The sequence below is a fragment of the Anguilla anguilla genome, chromosome 6 (assembly GCF_013347855.1).
Source record: "Anguilla anguilla isolate fAngAng1 chromosome 6, fAngAng1.pri, whole genome shotgun sequence".
Taxonomy (NCBI): domain Eukaryota; kingdom Metazoa; phylum Chordata; class Actinopteri; order Anguilliformes; family Anguillidae; genus Anguilla; species Anguilla anguilla.
In genome coordinates, this window is record NC_049206.1 from 26,148,472 (window position 1) to 26,169,628 (window position 21,157).

The following is a 21,157-nucleotide window of genomic DNA, read 5'->3' on the forward strand; positions in this document are numbered from 1 at the left end:
TCTGATTTTGGTTTATTTATTTGTTCAACACAAATTCAACGCATTAGAGTTTTATTGGCCAGAGCTATTTGTAACGGCTCTCTGTACATGCAAATCGAATGCATCGATTGTCCGATGACTGGTAGAAGATGCTCGTTGTCGTGGGCATTGGGGAAGGACTAAGGTATGACTGACTTCTACACGTCATCGGAGGAAAGGGAATGACAGCAAGGGAGTAGAAGGGGAGTGTGAATAGGAGGGGAACGAGGAGGAGATAAGGGGGTATCGGTGACATCACCTTACCGCTTCGAACACGGCTAGCTGTGGTTTCTCGTTGTGGGACTGAATAGCAGAATAGCAACCAGCACAGTCGTGGGATTTTAAACAATATTCACTCCAAGACCCCGGCTTCCTGGATCTGTGGAAATTCCCATTTCTACAAAGGAATATTGCTGATTTACATATTTTCGCTGGAAGATGTGAGGGCATGTAGTTATATATTTGCACGATAGAAACAAAAAGGAACATTAATCGAAAAGGTGAGTAATATTTTTGAAAGCAGGCATCAGTTGCTTATACGGTATGTTCATTGTTCCATTTTCACGAAACCTCCCGTGTTTGCTAAATGCCATGCTTTTGATAATGTGAGGCTGTTTTTCAATTCGCTGTTCTGTTTAGTTGTCATTTGTCCGTGTAAGTAAAGGACTGCGAGCACGAAGAAAAATGACACAATAAGATAAGAGCGCGAGGGGCTGATTAGACTAAGGTAGTCCCGACGTTTATCCCTCCCTGAAAGGTTCAGCGCTGTTCAATAGAGCTACTGTATTTCACCATTTCATTGTTAGAGTTCTGTGCCGGTTCCCCTTCAAAAATAAAGGCATGTGTGCATATGTGTGGGAAAGATATTTTAGTATACACCCCTTAACATTTGACTTTTGCATTCGAACTCGCTTAAAAATCTGGAAATATGGAAAAAAAAAAAAAATTGGTTTCCGCTTTGTTTCCCTTCTACTGCTGTGCACTTATCTGGTATGAGTTCCAGTACAATGATGGGTTCATAGTCTTACAATGATTGACGTCCCTCGTTCCAAGGAAAGATTTTTGGCAATAATAAATAAAATATAGGATATGTTTTGTTCTGTTTCTAACATTTTGTGTTTTACTTTTTTACAGATCCGAATTAAACAGTTTAGAAGGTATATAGTTTCGAATGTAGGCTAAATATAACTCACATTGGATAATATTTTCATTTGAAATATTTCATTGTGATGATCAGGTCAAATCTTACTTTGGTGAATGAGCCTTTTATTGTTGGTTCTTTCTTTTTGTTGCTGTTGAGTTGATTTATTTAATTTGTCAGTTGAGTTTGTAGAGATTTGCGTTATTCTAACATTGCAGTTGAGGTACTAAAATTCTTGAGCAGCGATCGGTGTCCATCTCTACAAATCCAGGTGACGATGTAAACGGTTTTCTTTAGCTTTCTATTTTTCTCGCATAAATATATACCCCGATAACGCCCTGGATTACGACAGTGTATACACATGCATGCTTCATTTGAAATCACTAAATCATTCGTCACTACATCTTGCTCCTCAAGCAGCCACACGCATGTTCTTTTTGTTTACCCATGGAGCGCTTGCACAACCTTCTTAATTAACTTTATGTATTTACCTTTATAAATTCAATATTGAGTGTTTCAATATTGAATTTATTTTTAAATGTTCGTTAAACCCCAAAACCTGTTTTATAATGATAATTTCGTCTATTAACTGTTTTAATCTCCTGAATATGTATACATTTGTTTTTACATGGCTTTATATCATGTTTAACATCGTAAAAAACGATCTGCCTTTTGCAAAGTGTGTGCGTGCGCGCGCGCTTGTATGTGCATGCGAGACATTTTCAAAGTGTGTGTGTCTGTGTGTGCAAGAGATTGTCAGAGTGGGTATTGTCGAATACCCTAAACAAACTGACAGTATTGTTCTAAGAATAGTTGTGCACTATTTGTTTTACTATGATCCTGTCGCACTGCCGCTGAGATGAGTCCTCATAAAAATGCGCAATGTCTCAGCTCAGCTTAACATGGGCGGCTCTTGTGCGCCGCTATATTGCAGAATGCTTGAGGGGAAATAACGCAATTTGAGACAGAGTAGAAAGAGAAATAATGTATTAGTGCTTCAGACAGATTCTATCTGATCAGTATCCTACAATCTCGTATTTGTAACCAGATTATTCGAAGTGGTTATGATTATCACTCGCAGAGTTTAATGACTTGGTCGGTACTGATTGCAGGAAGCAGGAAGCATTACCAAGCCCAAGTCCATTCATCTTTCTTCCCCTGTAGTAATACAGTTATTGCTTTATTATCTTGTCTGGAAATAACTTATAGGTTACCACTGTGATATAAACTAATGATGTTTGTAATGATGCTTTGTATTTCAATCTTTACTGCTATCACATTAAGAAATATGAATTGAGCTGATTCTTTGAGGGCGCCAGATGGCAACAAAAAATGCTGTGTGGGATTTGTGCTTGGTTACAGATGCGTCAGGAGCTTTCTACCACTCAGGTGTGCCCATTATCTCAAACTAGAACAATGAGGAAACACTCGGGTCATTTTTAGAGTGAAGAGTATTCCTTTGTCAGATATAGATTCCTGGAAGGCACATTCCATGAAGGATCTTGTTTTAATAGTCTAAAGAGAAACATCTCTATATGATGCACATTTACCACCAGCTTTCCAAGCCACTTTGGGAGATAGCCATAAAGATCCGGGAAGCTTTCACACCTTGGTGGGTGGTCTCCAACAACAGTGTAAAAAAAAATCTCTTGGCACCTGAGTTCTTGTCACAAAGTAATTATGTCAGGGGTAGGAGGTCTCCATGGCATTTGCCATTGTTTTTATGTGCCATTAAATATGTGTAGAAATATGTGTAGAATTTTTGGTGATTTTGCGATTTAATTATTTTTTATTGAAGGTACATCACAAAATCATCATACTACCATCATACTATCTGAACTTGTGAATAAATGTTGACAGCTTGTTTTTTCTTTTCTTCTCCAAGCCCGAAATCAAAAGCACATAGAAGATCCGTCTGTTTGATGCAACATGCAAGGGCACAGAAATGTGTTTGTTAGCTTTGAGTGGAACATGATTGCTGGGTTTTAACTCCTACCTTTATTTGCATAGGAGTTGATCACTGTGATTATAATTGTATTGATCTCAGTTTTGTCTTTTGGCCTTCAAGGGATAAGTTACAGCATGGGACAATTAAAAAAATATATATATTTAGCAACAACTTAGGCTACATCTTTCTGGTGGCTGGCCCTTTCCATCAATAGCATACTCAGGGATGTAGCAGACTTTGTGGGTGCCCTTCCCCCTTTTAGTCCAGGCCTTCTGAGGGCCCCACTCTCTGCCTAGTCCGTTCCACTGTTACCCCTGTTGTAAAACCCCCGAGCACAGTAAGAAAAGCACTTCAGTAAAATGCAAAAATTTTGGAGCAAGTACACCACTGCCCACACACTTGCATCATCTTTGGGCACCTACACAATAAAATTCTAAATGTTAATCTAACTATAGATTTTATGAGTGCTAGAGGTATTAAAATGCACTGTATCAGAGTTGATTTAACACCAAAGATTTTGCTGCGTATGGAATATGGAAACCCCTTTGGGTGAAGGACACAGATTAGCTTCTTGTTTGTCTATCAACCCCTACTCACGCTTGATGTGACTATATTGATTTCCATTGCTACATAAGCATGTTACTATTTTTGAGTACATACATAGTTGACATAGTTGATTTAACTGAGAACAAGAATATTGAGAAACCATTACCATGTACCAGCACAGCTTCACAATACACACCTATTATACACATCCTGCTATGAAGATTGTGAAAGCATTTGATTGTGAAGACAATAGAAAGCTAAAGAAGGTATTTATTGTTCCCTGTATAATATGCATTGATTGCCAAGGCAAAGCAATAGTAAAGACTAGGTTTGGCTGTATGCACTGTAAGCAAAGGTCCCTTTGGCCCAAATCAATCAGCTGAATAGGCCAAGGTTGAGTGTCTCTTGCCTCTCCCACTGCTTGCTGTATTTTGTTGCATGCGGCAGAGATAAGAGTGAGCTAGCTAGTCAGCTTGGAAAGGCTTAATACGCTGCTGCACCAGTTGAGGCATCTCAGAGATTAAACGCCTGATATTCCGCAAAGAATGCTAAAATAAACGGAAAACATGAAAGAGACTCATATTTTTATCTACATGATATTAGATATCAAGCTCCAGTGGCAGCTGCTGAGCTGAAAATTTAGAAGGCAGAAAACTTCCCTTCATCCGATCAACTTAAAAGAAATCATTTTCCTTTTTAACAATACAGCGATTAAGCGAAATTGTATGTACATACAGAAAACCTGAAAGCCAAAAAAAATTTTTTTGCAGTAAAAGTCGACCAAAAACATAGATAATATGTTAATAAGATAACTCGTATGTACGACAAACTTGACCGACTTACCGAAATGTTTTTTTTACCTTGCCTTTCAGGGCCTCTACCAGTTAAGACATAGCGCTGGCATTGGAGCAGGATGTCCATAGCCTAAAACAAATTCATGAAAACAACCAAAATTGGCTCGATTTGCAAAAGAATGCTGAATTAGCACGTGCCTGTTAATGTGATAACCTCTGCGGGAAATATTTCCAAAATTTTTTTACAAAAGTTATCTGTCAATGGGGCAGTGAACAGTGGGTAGCACTGTTGCCTCACTACAAGATGGTCCTTAGTTTGAGGACGGCGCCTTTCTGTGTGGAGTTTGCATGTTCTCGCTGCATGTTTTCCTCTGGGTACTCAGGTTTCCTCCCACAATCCAAATACTTGCAGGCATTCGATTCCTAAATGTTCAGCTCAACAGCCACCACTGCCAAGCTCACTTGCTATGTTAAGCTAGCCATTTAAATAGTATGGGCCCCTCAACACTGTTAGCTAGCAACTACACTTTGAAAACTCTAAAGCAAAACTGCAAGCTTACATTATATTTGAATTGGTTATGTTGCCAGATATTGATAAAAAATTTTAATGTAATGAAACATGCTCAGGTTTAAATTGGCTAACATTAGTTTGTTGCAAGCCATGTGCACTGTGGACACAGTATTCCCATTTATAATGAGGAGATTTTTATCATTTAGAAAACCAAATAATAATTCAAATGTGTGGAATTGAGAATTACAATCTGTAATTAGCTGTGGAATATAGAAAAATAATTTGAATTTTATTATAATATTAAATTAATACATATCAGAAACATTCACAGTTATTGATACCACATGTTTATACAGGCCTTTTAAACCATGTCCTCTTTGGCACCATAATGGCACAACATTAATTTGAATATTCCAAATTTTCTAGGATATCAATCAAGTTCAGGATATAAAGTCTCAGAAGCATACTTAATCCATCGCAGTTCTGTGCAGAATGTGCAGGTTTGCCAAACATTTATTGTCACTCAGGAGAAAGTGGGTGGTCTTTACACAATAAGGAACTTCCATAGATAACTTTCTAATAAACAGCTTTTTTTTTACGATTCTGACCATTTATGAGCACATTCTTATTCTAGCTAATCTCATCTTAAATTCACAGATCCATTCTATCTTTTGAATAAAACCTAAAATTAGATTTTATTAACAGTAGAATATCCCTACCAGTGAAATGTTGGCCATCTTTTTGAGATGTTACATGCTTCTTGGTTTGGCAGGGATAGGTTGGCGAGTTCCACATAATGGATTGTGAGCCATTTGGTTAATATAGGTAATAATAGTGTTAATATTTTCCTTAATTCATTCAAGTATAAATGAAAATACAAACACAATATATATTATGTCAGTAACAAAGGAATACTGATACGCTTACACTCTAATTTTATCTATCCTCAATTTACATTTCTTTTTTTAATTCTCTGAGGTGTTAATTCATAGGTATTGGATCATTCCTTGATCCAAGGTCTGTGAGATGTGGATACAAGCTTAATAGATTACACACAGAACTGCAGGAGTTGTGTATAAACATGCAACTTGCCCTGTGATTCTTCATCTGGATGTCTCTAGTAAAAATTGGATCCATCAAAAGTTATTTGTCAAAAAGAATAGTATCTATAAAGCTCTTCAGGTATTGTTTTACAATTTAAAAAGCACACTCCACAAAGCACATCTCAGTTGTTCCAATCCAGTTGTATCATACTTCACATTTACAATTTTACATGTCCTGAACATAACACCCTAGATGGACACATACAGTAAATTCCTCCAGGATCAGCACATATGATTGTCCACTTCTGTTTGGACACTCTGTATAAAGGATTGTGTTTTCTTTTTGAGTACTAATTTCTACTTTTTAGCTGTACCAGGGTTCAGCATGCAGAAGCACATGTTGTTGTTCCTCATATTACACATAACCTAAATACAGCAATATCTCTCTCCAGAACACAGTTCTAACATTAAATCAATTACTGATTTTTCTCTTTACTGATCAATTACTATGTCTTATTATTCTTTGTCTTACGCCGGTAGTACTCACATGTGTCAGTAATGAAAATTCATAGATCATATGGATGACTTCATAGATATAATGGATATTTTGTTATTATTTGATATATCCTGATAATGCTGGCATTTAATAGCTTTACTATGCACAAACATAGAACTAACCCTACATGAACATGCAATACTTGTCTATTGGTGTTATGAAAAATAACCATGTTTTCTGTTTTCATTTAATACAAAAGTAAATTGATGTTAACTTAGATAACAGGAGAAACAGGAAAGACTGCAGACAAATGAGTTAAATAACGATAGACAAGTAACGAGAGAAAATGCAGACAAATAATGTAAAACACTGTACACATTACCAGCAAACATTCATCACATCTTCATCATGCAGTACATGCTGACACTAGCCACAATTTTTCACATACTTATGCAACACACAATGGCACATGAAGAAAATGAAGAAATTCCAGGCCTAATTATATGAAAGCTTTAGGAAAATTATGGTAGCATTGCTTTCAAATAGTGTTTTTTGAGTTTCTGTGGCATTTTCACAGAACTTTTTTTTACACAATAAATATGTTCCAGGACTGTGTAGGCAGTGCTCTCATCGCAAAATAATTTCACAGCCAATTTTTACAACCAAATGGAATTCTAGCCATAATGTTCTCCAATATTTTTGAAAGGTTTTGTGTTAGCTGAGAGTATAGAATTGGCTGAGGGTCCAATTCAGAGGTGGTTGAGGGTCTAATGTAGAAGTACCGGAAGGTGCAGTACATATAAGTGGCTGAGTGTGCAGTGTAGAAGGCGGGGTGACTATAGTGTGAATGGGCTAGCCTTGATTGAAACTCAGAGAGAGAGAGAATGGCTAGCTGAGAGGGGGGGGGGGGGAATGCTGTCTTGTTAAAGGTAATTTATTTCCAATGTCACTGTGTTGGGCAAAGAGGACATGACAAATGTTTGGTTGTTTATTACTCCAAACTAAGTGCTCGCGGGCTGGCTTCCAAAGCAAGTGGTTCCTGTATGTCCTTGAGGGAGGTGTGACTGCTCATCTGAGATCCCCCTGGGGCCTGGGCAGGCCCTCCTGTTCCTGCTTTGGTAATTGCTTCTCTTTAATGTTCGTCTGCTAATGGAACTCGATCACGTGTTTTGAATGTAATGGCAATCAACCAGCAAACATACAATGCAACCAAAAGGCCTTTTGGCTAATCAAGATGAGAGGCTTGCTTCCAGATTAACCATTCAAAACAGAACACTTGAAGTCCTCTTCTGCATGATTACAGTAACCTTGGACTGCTTACTTTTCATTGGGTACTTGGCAGCACCTGTGTTCTGCCATCAAAGGTATGTGTCTGATGGGATGGAAGACGTGTCTGAGGAGGGTCTTGCGGTGGCTCTGAAGTGCAAAATACAAAAAGAAACACAAAACCAAAACTTGTGGTATTGAGGTTCAGATGCAACATACAAAAACAAAAGCCTTTGGCCCTGAAGTGCATATGCAACATATAAAGCCACAAATGTGCAGCCCTGAAGTATAAAAGACATACAGTACATACGAAAAGAAAATATAAAATCAAAAACTTTCAGTCCTGAAGTACAAAACACAAATACAAAAACCTGCAGCCCTGAAGTGCAAAAGAAAAACGTACAAAAAGAACATATAAAAAACTTGCGACCATGAAGTTCAAAACATAAAAACATAAAAAAACTTTTAGCCCTGAGGTTCAATAAACAAGTCACATTTTTGTGTTTCAGTGTTGCATATGCACCTCAGGGTCACAAGTTTTTGTATGTGTGTTTTTTGCACTTGAGCCAGCATAGGACTCCTGTCTGTAACCCTTGGTCTTCCAATGACTCACCACCAAAGGAAGAGTGGGTGTTGCTGCAGGAAAAAAAACAGGACAGAAATGTCTTCAGCCTTACCTCTATTTTAAATTTTGTTTTTAGAAAAGAGGTAAGAGAGGCTGAGTTGGGCAAATGTTTTTAAAAATATATATATTTGGGGTGTGTGTCTCTGTGTGTGTGTGTGTGTGTGCATGCATGTGTGTGTAAAAATGTGAGGGAGAAAATTTTATTTAATTAAATAAAATAGTGCATTAAGATTTTAATAAACCAGGAGCCTTGTTAGACACAACAATGCATATATTCCTTTTCTTTTAGTTGTGTGGATTTGTGAGTTTTTTTTTTTTTTTTTTTTCTGAACCATGTACCCAGCAGAAATTAAAACTTACATTATTGTGACCTTCATCAAAACAATTATTTTGCCTGGCGCATGGAGAAGAAGGAAGGTAAAATGGACAGAATGTCAAAAAGTATCCACCTGGTACACTGCACGTATATAGGTTCAAAGTATGTATACACACACACAACAATATATTTGCAATAAAAAAATATAGCTTGGGGGCACTGTATGTCCTGAGCTCAATAATGTTTGGGACAAATAATTATTTTTTTTATTTTTATTTGGCTCAGTACTCCGCAGTATTAGATTTGTAATCTAACAATTCACATGTGGTTAAAGTTCAGATTTTCAACTTTCATTAAATGTTAATTTTGTACATCTTGGCTTCACCATGAAGAAATTAAGGGCACCTTCTATACCCCATTTCAGGTCACCAAAATGTGTGGGACAAGTGGTTTCACAGGTGTTTCTGATTATTCAGGTGGATTTGCTTCCCTAGTGGACAGCTTTCAATGCCTAGCCTTGATTCTAGACCTTTGCATTGCCTTTGGAGTCTGTTACTGTTACTTACCAAAGAATTTTCACCATAATGAAAAAAAAAACCCGAAATACCTGTCCGACATCAGAAACACGCTTCAGGAGGCAGGCGTGGATGTCAGTGACTACTGTCTGTGGAAGACTTCACGAACAGAACTACAGAGGCTACACTGCAAGATGAAAACCACTTATTAGCCATAAAAACAGAATGGCCAGGTTACAGATTGCTAAGAAAATCAGTTGAGTGGGGTTCACTCTGTGTATTAAGTGAAAACATCTTTACTCTTACAATACTTCAACCAACTGAAACATCATTTATTTATGCACATCATAGGTAATGTAATTTAATTAAACTGCATTCAAGAGTTTTTATCAAAACTTATTGAAGTAGCAACGAAAAAGTACCAGCTCTCTGTACTAACCTATAACGTGAGGGAAGACAAAGGTGCGCATAACATTCCTCCCAACACATTTTAATGTCACTACCTGTCGGAGTCAATGGAAAGCATTTTTGCAGGCGATGACCGGATTTTTGTTAAAAGTGTGAATAAACATTTTAAAAACCGAATGACCTTCACACAGGATACTGATAATGTGTCACAGCTACTAACGTTAGCTTGCTTATTAAAAGTGATCTTTTGAGCACACAAATTTGACTAAAAAGTTTTGGGGGGAAATATATTCATCGGCATAAATCTGATGCAGCTAACAGTGAAGTTATAGCATCAGATTCATGTAACAGATATCCCTTTATCAAGTCACCACATTAGCTAGGTAATTACTAAGCTGGATCAAGTTCTGTCTAGTAAATGTAATCTAATTTTCCTTTTTATCTGTCGTTTACACAAGCTAGCTAATGTTTGCTTACTTTACATTTGTCGGAAGTTAATACTTATGTCTTTTTTTTTTCTGATAAACATTTCACTACAGTCTGATTTGGTGCAATGCATTTATTCACATTTTCTACACATTCTCATTCATTCACATTGTACAGTAGCAACCACAAAATAACGTCAAAGTAAAAAACTGAGCACATTCCTTTGAAGCGTCTACCTAGAAAAATCTTTTTTTGACTCAGCAATTGGTTGATCAATAAATGCGCCGATAACATTGAACATAAGTGTGAATTTTTGACTGAACTGCATGGTATTTTCCCAACTATTTCCCCTATTTATGAGACATGCCGCTCATTTCTCATCTCAAGATTATCATTGGATTTGGATCTACATGATTTCCGTGGGTTATCCCTTTCAGGATCAAAACAAGCCTGCAGAGTTCTGGAAAAACATGAGACCAAGATTCACTTGTATCAGAGTCATGGCAAGACCAAAGTGTGTAGGCCAAAAGGAACTGCCCAAGATCCAACACCCCTCCCCCATCTGTAAAACATGGTGGTGGGGGTTTTATGGTTTGGGCATGTATGCCTTGCAACAGAGACTGGCTCACCTATCTTCATAGATGATGTAACTGCTGGTGGCAGAATTCATTCTGAAGTGTACTGAAGCTTCTTATCTGCTCAAGTTCAAACAAATGCCTCCAAACTCATTGGACGCTGCTGCACCCTACAGCTAGCCAATGATCCCAAACATACTGCTAAAGCAACAAAGGTGTTTTTCAAAGCCAAAAACTGGAAAATTCTTTATTGGCTAAGTCAGTTACTTGATCTGAACTCAGCTGAACATAAATTTCTTATGCTGAAGAGAAAACACATGGCAGCTAACCCCTGAAACAAACAGGGGCGGAAGATAGCTACAGTACAGGCCTGGAAGACCATTACCAGAGAAGATACTCAGCACCTGGTGATGTCGAAGGGTCACAATATGTGACAATGTACTAAACATGACTGCTTTTATTTCATTTACATCACATTAATATGTCCCAAACATTGTAGTTCCCTGAAACACTTTACAAAGTACTGTCATTTCTACATAGTGAAACAAAAACTGTGGAATCTAAAACTGTGGAATACAGAGCAAAATCAAGAAAAAAATATGACTTTGTCCAAAACATTATGGAACTCACTGTATATCGCTGTATATATCATTACCTCCCACTCATCTCAGCATGTCAGTGGCTTGATGACATCTTTAGTATTCTAACAAACCAGACTAAGGCACAGTCAAAATCGCCTGTCAGTCAAACCTTAAATGTCAACTGCCAAAGGGAATGACGAATGGTGCCATTGGGTTTGCTTGTATTTATCAACTATATGCCTGACATGATGCCATCTCAACTACGGCAGTTTGCTTCATGGCTATTGACAAGTTATCAGGCAAGGCTGCATAATGTGCTCCATCTGTCACGGCACAGGTTTTGAAGATCTTCTTTTAGATTTCTAGCATCTTTTTTGCATTTCTACAATTTGAATATGGTCTAATGCCATGCATTGGCACATTTCTTTTTGACTGAATACAATATAGCAGTGTTACCTAAATTCTAAAGTGTGGCAGTGGGACTATAATAAATCAGCAGGAATTTTCTGATATGTCGAATGATGATTAAGGATAACAGACATCATAAATACTGTACGTGTCATTCAGCTTGTGCCTAGTTAGCTGCAGTACATCTACCTCTTGAAGATGGCATGCACGGTGGACCTCAGGTTGCTCCATTCCGACCACCATTCGAAAGTCATCATGTTTAGTACTTGATTGCAAATGACTACCTGAAGTTTATGACCCATAGACATCAAAAGACGACAAGTATCTTCCCAGGTGATTCTCTGCTAGGCCTGTATTACAGCCATCTTGAGTTCCTGTTTGTTTCTGGGGCATTTTACCTTAGGTTTTCATCTTCAGCAAGTGAAACGCATGTACATGAATTAAGAATGGGCACATTACATTGCAGGCATTTAGCAGACGCTCTTATCCAGAGTGACTTACATGGAATCCAGTTATACAGCTGGATATATACTGGAGCAATGCAGGTTAAGTACCTTGCTCAAGGGTACAACGGCAGTGTCCTACTGGGGAATTGAACCTGAAACCTTTAGGTTACAAGACCAACTCCTTAGCCATTATAAAACACTGGCTTAGCCAGTCAAGATCATTCCAGTTTTTGGCCTGCCCTGTCTTGCTGCAAGTTAAAGTTCTATCCAAAGAGTTCTGAGGCATTTTGTTGGACCCAAGCAGATAAGAAGACAAGTCAGCCAGTTCCAATGGCAGGGGTTTTTCTTCACAATTGAAAGTATTCCCTTCTCTACTACAGTGGTCTTCTGTGGTAAACCTGGAGTTCACCCGTGCATTCCTGCATCCTAACAGTGTATGAAACAGTTGATTTTGACACAACCAATTTTTTGGCTATACCCCGATCGATATATTATGCTTTACTGACAAAATTCAGCCTGAAGGTGTTCGATGAGGTTGAGGTCAGTGCTCTGTGCTGGCCAGTCAAGTTCCGCCACACCAAACTTGGCAAACCATTTCTTGATGGACCTCGCTTTGTGCACATGGGCAAAGAGGAAAGGACCTTCCCCAAACTGTTGCCACAAGGTTGTAAGCACACAATTCTCTTGAATGTAATTGTATGTTGCAGCACTAAGATATTAAGATTTCCCTCAACTGGAACTAAGAGGCCTAGCCCAAACCGTGAAAAACAAACCCAGACCATTATTCCTTCCCAAACTTTACAGCTGGCACTATGCATTCGGGCAGGTAGCGTTCTCCTGGCACTCGCCAAACTGAGATTTGTCCCTCAGACTACCAGATAGAGAAGGGTGATTCATTACTCCAGAGAACTGCTTTCCACCGCTCCAGAGTCCAATGGTAGTGTGCTTTACACCACTCCACCCAACGCATGACATTGTGCATGGTGATCTTAGGCTTGTGTGGCTGCCTGCTCATGGAATCCCATTTCATGAAGCACCCGATGAACAGTTCTTGTGCTGCGATTGCTTCCAGAAGCAGTCTGGAACTCAGTAGTGAGTGTTTCAACCGAGGACCGACAGTTTTTATGCACTATGTGCTTGGCGGTCCCATTCTGTGAACTTGTGTGGCCTACCACTTCACAGGTGAGCTGTTGTTGCTCCTAGACGTTTCCACTTCACAATAATCACACTCAAAGTTGACCGGGGCAGCTCAAGCAGGGAAGAAATTTGACAAACTGACTTGTTAGAAAGGTACCGTTCTGTGAAAGTGCCACGTTGAAAGTCACTGAGCTCCTCAGTATGACTAATTCTACTGCTAATGTTTGTCAATAGAAATTGCATTGCTGTATGCTTGATTTTATGCACCTTCTAGCAGTGGGTGTGGCTGAAGTATTCGGATCCATTAATTTGAAGAGGTGTCCGCATACTTTTGGCCATATAGTGTATTTGGTCCACATGCTGATTGACAACAAGAACAGACTCCAAATGCAGGAAACAACTCAGCTGCCAATTGCGTCCCCTAAAATGGGGGACTATAGCCGCGTTTCCACCGCAGGAACTATACCCCGGAACTAGGAACCTTTTGAGGAACTCAGTGCGTTTCCACCGCAGGAACTAGGGTCTAAATTTAGTTCTGGGGGCTTTGTTTTACCCCCCAAAACGTTCCTGCTCGGGGGGTAGTACTTTCCGAAAGTACAGGAACCTTTTGGGTGGAGCTTGCAGCGCTGAACATTTCTGATTGGTCGAGTACTCGTAGCATTTGTGTTGTATTTATTTTCCGCCATTACCCGCCATGTTTGAAAATATGCAGCGGCAAACCAATTTATTTTCATAATAACTTCAAATCAAACTTGTATGTTATGCGGCGCAGTAGCCTACTTTTGCTTATAGCCTGTCAACGTCTTGGAATTATAACGTGTGCTCTTCTGTTCTTTTCTTGCTTTAGTATTCGTTTTATAAAATGCTAAGCATTCGTGATGGGACAGCATATTACGTAGGCTACCAAAACATTCAAACGGATTAATTCGGTTGCTGAATATTTTCTTCCGGATTTTCTTTGTTAGCCCGTTGTAATTGACTCAAAACGTTTGATACAGTTATGTGAGGTATGCGGTAGTTCTGCATAATTAACATTGGTGATACAGTACAAGCAAACTGGAAATCACCTTCCGCACTTTTTATCCGGGTAAAATAACAGGTTAATTCTAGTAATCTTCCCTTTAGCTTTTTCAGACTGCCGTAATTTTACTCAATTTTACTGCCATTTTTCAATTCCACGAAAAGACCAGGAAGACTATGGACTCATTTATGGTGCATGGTTCGCATCTGGAGGGCACACTTCGCTGCTCGGCTAGCAGTAACTTCGAAGGAAAGCAAACGGTGGCTGTACCACTACTAATTTACATTTTCACGCAAGTCCGAGTTTTCGTTCTATTCTTGTCATTTTGCGATTAGCCTATATGGAATTGACGACGAGAAAGTAATAAAACAGCAAATTGTTTACAACGTGTGCATGTTTTCTGCTGTTAATGAATGTGTTTGAGAGGATATATGAAAATCAATAAATACAAAAGTAACCATATATAGTCATTGTTGGTAACCCGTTGTATATAAGTGGAATAAACCCCTCCGGGCTGTCCCGGTTATTAGAAAATAATGTAGGCTACTTCGGTGGTAGTATGGGGTTACAGAAGAAATCATATGACAGATGGACCGACGACAACGTCAGTGGGCTAATTTGCCTAATCTTCGCGGTACTTTAGACCCCGGTGGAAACGCAGACAACCATTGGCTGAAGGAACCTTTTAGTTCCTGGTAAAGTCGTTCCTGGGACTGAAAGTTCCGGGTAATTTTGGTGGAAACGCGGCTTATGTGTAGAAAGGTCTGTATTCCTACTCAGATCACACAATACATATGTAAATCTTGTTAAATTAAAGCTGGCAGTCTGCACTTTAACCTCTTAATTATAGTTTTATTTCAAATCGAATGTGCTGCAATACAGAGCCAAAACAACTAAAAATGTGTCACTGTCAAAACACTTAAACACTGCACTGTATATTTCATCTGATGAAATACATGTTTTCAATGTACAAAAATGGCTAGTTACTCGCATGTACAAAGCACTGTCTACAAGTCATTAATTCAAACTGGCAAAATCTTTTTTTTTTCTTCTCACCTGAGCGTATGGCCTCATTTATAAAATATTTGTTTGCACAGATTAGATTATGAATTGTGTGTACGCCAACATTGTGATTTATAATCGTAGTACCTGATGTGAAAATACGTGAATCTCAAAAGAAGCTTTATACCATCTGTAAAAAATACTGTTCCTTTGCACTGTGCAGCAGTAATGCAGGTATGGAACAAAGGTTTTACTGTTCTCTTCAGGGATACAGTATTAGAACTTAATGCCTTTTCTAGTGGAACTGGTTTGGTTTTATAAAAGCAACAGCAATATATGAATCTTGTGGGCAAGATTCAAACAAAAAAGCCATCAGCAACTACATATAACTAATGTGGGCTCTTAACACCCGGAAGTAAATTATGGTATTAAAGAGTCATCTGAACATAATCCGATGGGTCATCATGTATTACAGAAGTGGCTCAGTACTGGATTGGCATTTCATCCAAGAGAAGCATGTGTGAATCACTCCTAGAAACACTTTATTCAAGTCAAGGTCATATGAAGGAATGGAAATCTGTTGTTTCCATGGGGTTTGAAGGAAGGATTACATCTTAAATGATTTAATTAGAATGTATCACAGATTTGTATCATGATATAATGTATTCCCGAACAATATAAAACCTTTCAGACCCTGGAATATCAAAACAAGTTAAAGATTATTTTTTGTGCTCTAAGTCTATGGTACACTCCACTTGTTCTCAATGGTGAGAGTTTATGATGGGTGAAGCAGTGCTTGTACAGACTCAAATGCAGAAATAACCAGAAAATATCTCATTGATTCCCTGCTGATAGTGAAACATTGTGACTTGGTGGGTGATACATATGTTATTTTCTATTTCCTCAGGTATTGTTAGGATCAGGGCCACTCACAGACTTTTTGGGGAGCATATGCTGAAAATAAAAAACCTTTCAGGCCTAGTTTTAGACTGCATTGTGAGAATTAAACCCTCATTCACTCTGCTTGTAGTTTTGGAGCTTGACAAGTATCTGGTGCTTTCACTTTAAGAAACCGTGCATGTGGATTGCAGAACTGTAAATTACAGTTATCCTTTTTTTAAATTCCATGGACAGCATGACAGCTTTGTCAGACAAATAAAAGCACAATTATTGAGATGCACAGCAGCAGCCCAAGTCAAATTAGAACAGGCTGGAACTGCGGCATATCAGGAACACCACGCCAGTCCCGTTACAAAAGCACTCACTCATTTGAAGGGCATCGGACGAGCCTTGCGTAGAGCAAAATCATCAACAACAACATTACAACTCCCTGGGTCTAATGCTCTTGATAGAAAGTATAAGCAGTCCATTCAGTATCTCCTGTCCTACTGCTCTGCAGGTAGCTCTTGATTAATTTTCATTTAGAAAATGAGCACTCCACTGTTGCAACTGTGGCAATATAATAAAGAGAAGTGTACTACGCACCTCACTGAAGGTAGGCATTGCCAAATGGTTACACAATAAGCATTTTTGCAAGTTAAGAGACTGAGGTGTGTTGAGCGATCTCACCTCTAAAACAGGTCCTCCACTTTTCTGGTTATAAGGCATTTGATTTTCTACATTTTTGTTAGGACTCCTTTTCGCTATCTTTCTTTCTCACTTGCTATCTTTCTTTCTCACTAAGTGCTATTTAAATTTCACCACCAAAACTTATACTAGTTCAATTTTACTGCCGAAACTATGTATAGTTACATCATTCTGCATCATGATATTGAAAAAATGGATGCATGACCTTGGACAACAACAAACAGGCATATTACCCAGCAATTTTTGCATATCAGAAAAGAAGACATTACGAAAAGAAAGTACCGCAAATAATTTATATAATGATGTTTGCAATATATTTTCTGTATAAATTCGCTCAGAGGCTATTATCAATTTTAAAAAGTGATTAACCCTGAATCCAATAGTTTGTTTAGCTAAGGATATATATAGGCTAATTCATATGCCTGTAAAGGCTTGGCTAATGGCTGTTAAGTTTGTAACATTTTTCATACCATGTTCAAGTTTTCCTTTAATGTTTCTGCATTTTTGGGGAAAGGAGGCAGGCCACAGAGGGGAGGAAGAGGCATTTTAGGGGGCAATCCCCCAGTGCCCCTGCCTACATCCAGCCCAGGCACTTTTGGTAAGTTAGGAAATAAAAATAAAATACACGGGGTCCAAGCAACCTAACAAGCATTGCCAAGTACAGTGACTCTATGAAGGCGGAAACATTTTTTTTCATGCATATGTTCCAAATGAAATTTTGGACCATGCCATCAACTTAGGGACCTATCTGGCGCAACAGTGATTTCAGTTGACTTTATGAATCTTTTTTTTTTATAATTTGACCTATGTAGCGCCACCATGTGGTGGGATTGGGCTATAATTGTATGTTTGGAGTCCTGATCTTGTAACTGTCAATGTACATACCATGTACATGTTTAATAAATTTATGTCAAATGGTATTGGAATTATTAGCATTTTTGTGAAACGCCACACCCATTGCAAATTCATCGGCTTGTAATTTCTGCCACATTTTGATAGCAGTGCTCAAAAAGTAATACCTGTATGAAGTACTGTGAGTTGACCCAAATTACCAAAATTCATCAAAAGTTTGTTGGAGGAGAAACATTTTAATAGTTTTTGAAAAAAATCAAGATGGCAGATAATGTCAGCATGTACATATTAAATCAGGAATATGTTTTGTTTGGCATGGGCCAAGGAATCTGGTGAAAAAAGAATATTTGGCCATGTAGTGCACTTAAAGGCATCCAAACATTTTCCATTAGGCATTGAAATGCATGCTATGAATGTTTGAATTAATTATAACCACAGTTTATTTAATAATGGCTTAGAAATCCAGTTATCGTTATATACTGATGGCACCATTTCCCCCCTCCCCTCAATCGTCAGCTCTCCTCCCACAGTCCCGTTAATCATGACAATTTTGTCATATCTGAATAAAAGCCAAACTGTGAAAATCCATTATTCTTCACATAGGATCCTTTACAATTACAATTTTGCAATACTTAGCATAGCACAACACTGATTAAATGGCCTGCCGATCAAGTAGTTGTCCTTGGGCTCCACAGTCCATTGAGTTCCAGTTAGACAAAATTGCCATATTGGCCCTTAGCATTGTCTCTATATACGTATCTGTTCCAACAAGTGATAGTATGTTTTAAAAAGTAAATGAAAATATTCATTTTGAAAAGATAATTACTCACAATTGTATAGTGTAATAAACCATCAATATACAGTGTAATAAATGATCAAATGAGGAGGACTTTCCTTATTTTAGTACAATTCATGAGAAAAACAGTGGATTATGAATGGATGATGAATGAATGAATGGGTCACAATGGTATCAACTTGGCATGAATATGGTGGATCAAAATTGATTCCTCAGAGTGTCCAACCCTTGGTTTGATACTATTTTGGACATAAAACGTTACCCCATGTATTACCCATCATATTTTCAGGATATATTTTTAGATTTTTTGTACCATTTGCATAATACATACAATTCATCATGTTTCTACGCTGTCACCATTAATGCTTCTCTGTAATGTCAAAAATGTCCATGGATATGAGGGTAAGGGAGAGTCATTTGTTGGACCTCCCTGGTAAGACGGTTGCAGTTAGCAGTGTCATTTTCACTACAAGTTACAGATAAAAATAGACTAGATCATAGCATGTTAGTTGTGTACGAGTCACCTTCTGTCTTTGAAAACCTCAAAGACAAATGGACCAAAAACATTAGTGGCAGCAGTCTGAAATTAACCTACTCACAACATGCACATAACTGGCCATTTGTATAAAATTAAAGGAAAAATGTTGAGTCAAGGATCTTGTGTTTTTAAAAAGAAATCACTAAGCAATGCAGGCCTATACAGTTAATTCATCATTAAGAAAAATGAAGTACTCGAGTACGACTTGAAAAAAAGAGAAAATAATATAGTTAATATATAATAATATAATAATAAAGAGAGTGGTCCATATGTATTTGGACGATGACACTGTTTTTGTTGTTTTTGCTCTGTACCCCAGCGCATTGGATTTGAAAGGAAACAATATGATGATAAAGTACCAACTGTCAGCTTTAATTTGAAGATATTTACATCTGGGTGATCTGTGTAGGAATTGCAGACCTTTTTATGCATAGCCCCCCGCCCCCCCACCCCATATTAGGAGACCAAAAGTCATTGGACAGTTGGCTGTGCCACTGTTTCTTCTTTGTGTTGTTGCATCATTAGTTCATGTACAAGAAACCTAACAAAAGGTCTAGAGTTGATTCTAGGTGTGGCATTTGCATTTGGAGTCTTTTTCTGCTGTCTCCCAACATGAGGACCAAATACATGTCAATGGCAGTAAAGCAGGCCATCATGAGACTGAAAATTCAGAGATACCCAAAACATTAAGCAAGTCAAAATAAACAATTTGATACACTGTTAAGAAGCAAAAAAGCACTGGTGAGCTCAGCAATAGCAAACAACCCAGTAGACCAGGGAATACCACTGTATTGGATGACAGAATAATAATTTCAGTTGTCAAGAAAGTCCCTTTTCAACTGTCAAACAGATCAAGAACACTCTCCAGGAGGTAGGCATAGATGTGTCAAAGACACCCATGAAGAGAACACTACACCAGCATAACCTCAGAGAGTTCACCACAGGATAGATCCTGCTGGTAAGCCTCAAGAATAGAATGGGCAGATTAGAGTTTGGTATAAAAAATAAAAATAAAAAAACCCACAAAAACAACTATAGTCCTGGAGTTTAGAGTTAACTAAAAAAAATATATTAAAAACTGTAGTCCTAGAGTAAAGAAAAACAGTTTAATGGACAGAATAAATGAGCATTAACCTGTACCAAAGTGATGAAAAGATGAGTGATGAAAAAGTGTAAAAAAAAAAAAAAAAGAAACAAAACAACCCACCCTCCTAATCTACAAAACATCCTGGAGGTAATGTTATGGCTTGGCATGTATAGCTGCTACTGGAACTGGCTCGCTTCTCTTTATCAATTATGTAACTGCTGACAGCAGCAGCAGGATAAATTCTTAAGTGTAAACAAATGTCTTATTCGCTCAGATCCAACCAAATGCCTCAGAATTCGTCACCTTTGCAGCACGATGCCTCCAAACATACTACCAAAGCAACCAAAGAATTTTTCAGCCAAAACCGGGAATGTTCTTGGCTAGCCAAGTCAAACACAACTTAAAACTGACTGAACATGTGTTTCACTTGTTGAAGACTAGACTGAAGGCAAAAAGCCCCTGAAACAAATAGGAACCAAAGATGACTGCAGTATAGGCCTGGCAGAGGTAAACCAGGGACAATATCCAGCATCTGGTGATGTCTATGGGTCGCAGAGTTTAGGCAGTCATGGAATGCGAAGGATTTGCAACCAAGTATTAAATATGATGACTTCATTGAAGCTTATATTACATTTTTCAATTACAGTCCTCTAACATGGGGGGAACTATGTATTAAAAGAACACATTCTCATCCGAACTCGTCAAATATTGCAGCTTGGGCAAGGGCTCTTCTCGTCACTATTCAACGTGTTGAATAGACTTGGGCGTCTTTGGTTGATGAGTTAGGTAGCCCATTGAATTGAATTACCAAACTTCTGCGGATTTTGATGCTATGGACAGGCAGTAGCCTGAACCTCAGCGCAAATTCGGGGCTCGTATTTGTAGATAATCAATCCTATTGTGACCTATTCTAATTTAATTACTTAAAATCACGTACACATATACCAAATTATACCAGAAATTATTTTATTATAATACTATAGGCTACACTGAAAATTATTTAAAAACATCACCATAAACCTAGGCTAATGCATACTGGGTGACGTAGTTTATTTCAGTAGCCTTGTAGTCAGT

The 21,157-nt window shown here is 38.2% G+C and overlaps 1 protein-coding gene across 25 annotated transcripts in view; it reads left to right on the forward strand.

Annotated features, from left to right (window-relative positions):
- The first annotated feature begins 204 nt into the window (after positions 1–204).
- Positions 205–21,157, forward strand: part of LOC118229204 (receptor-type tyrosine-protein phosphatase S-like) — a 193,063-nt gene continuing 172,110 nt past the window's right edge. For 19 of the 25 annotated variants that reach the window (XM_035420955.1, XM_035420954.1, XM_035420968.1 and 16 more), the window contains exon 1: positions 205–518. The gene's annotated coding sequence lies outside the window, so the exon portion shown is untranslated. The remainder of the gene's footprint in view (positions 519–21,157) is intronic. The other 6 variants (XM_035420977.1, XM_035420978.1, XM_035420975.1 and 3 more) reach the window with 1 other exon arrangement.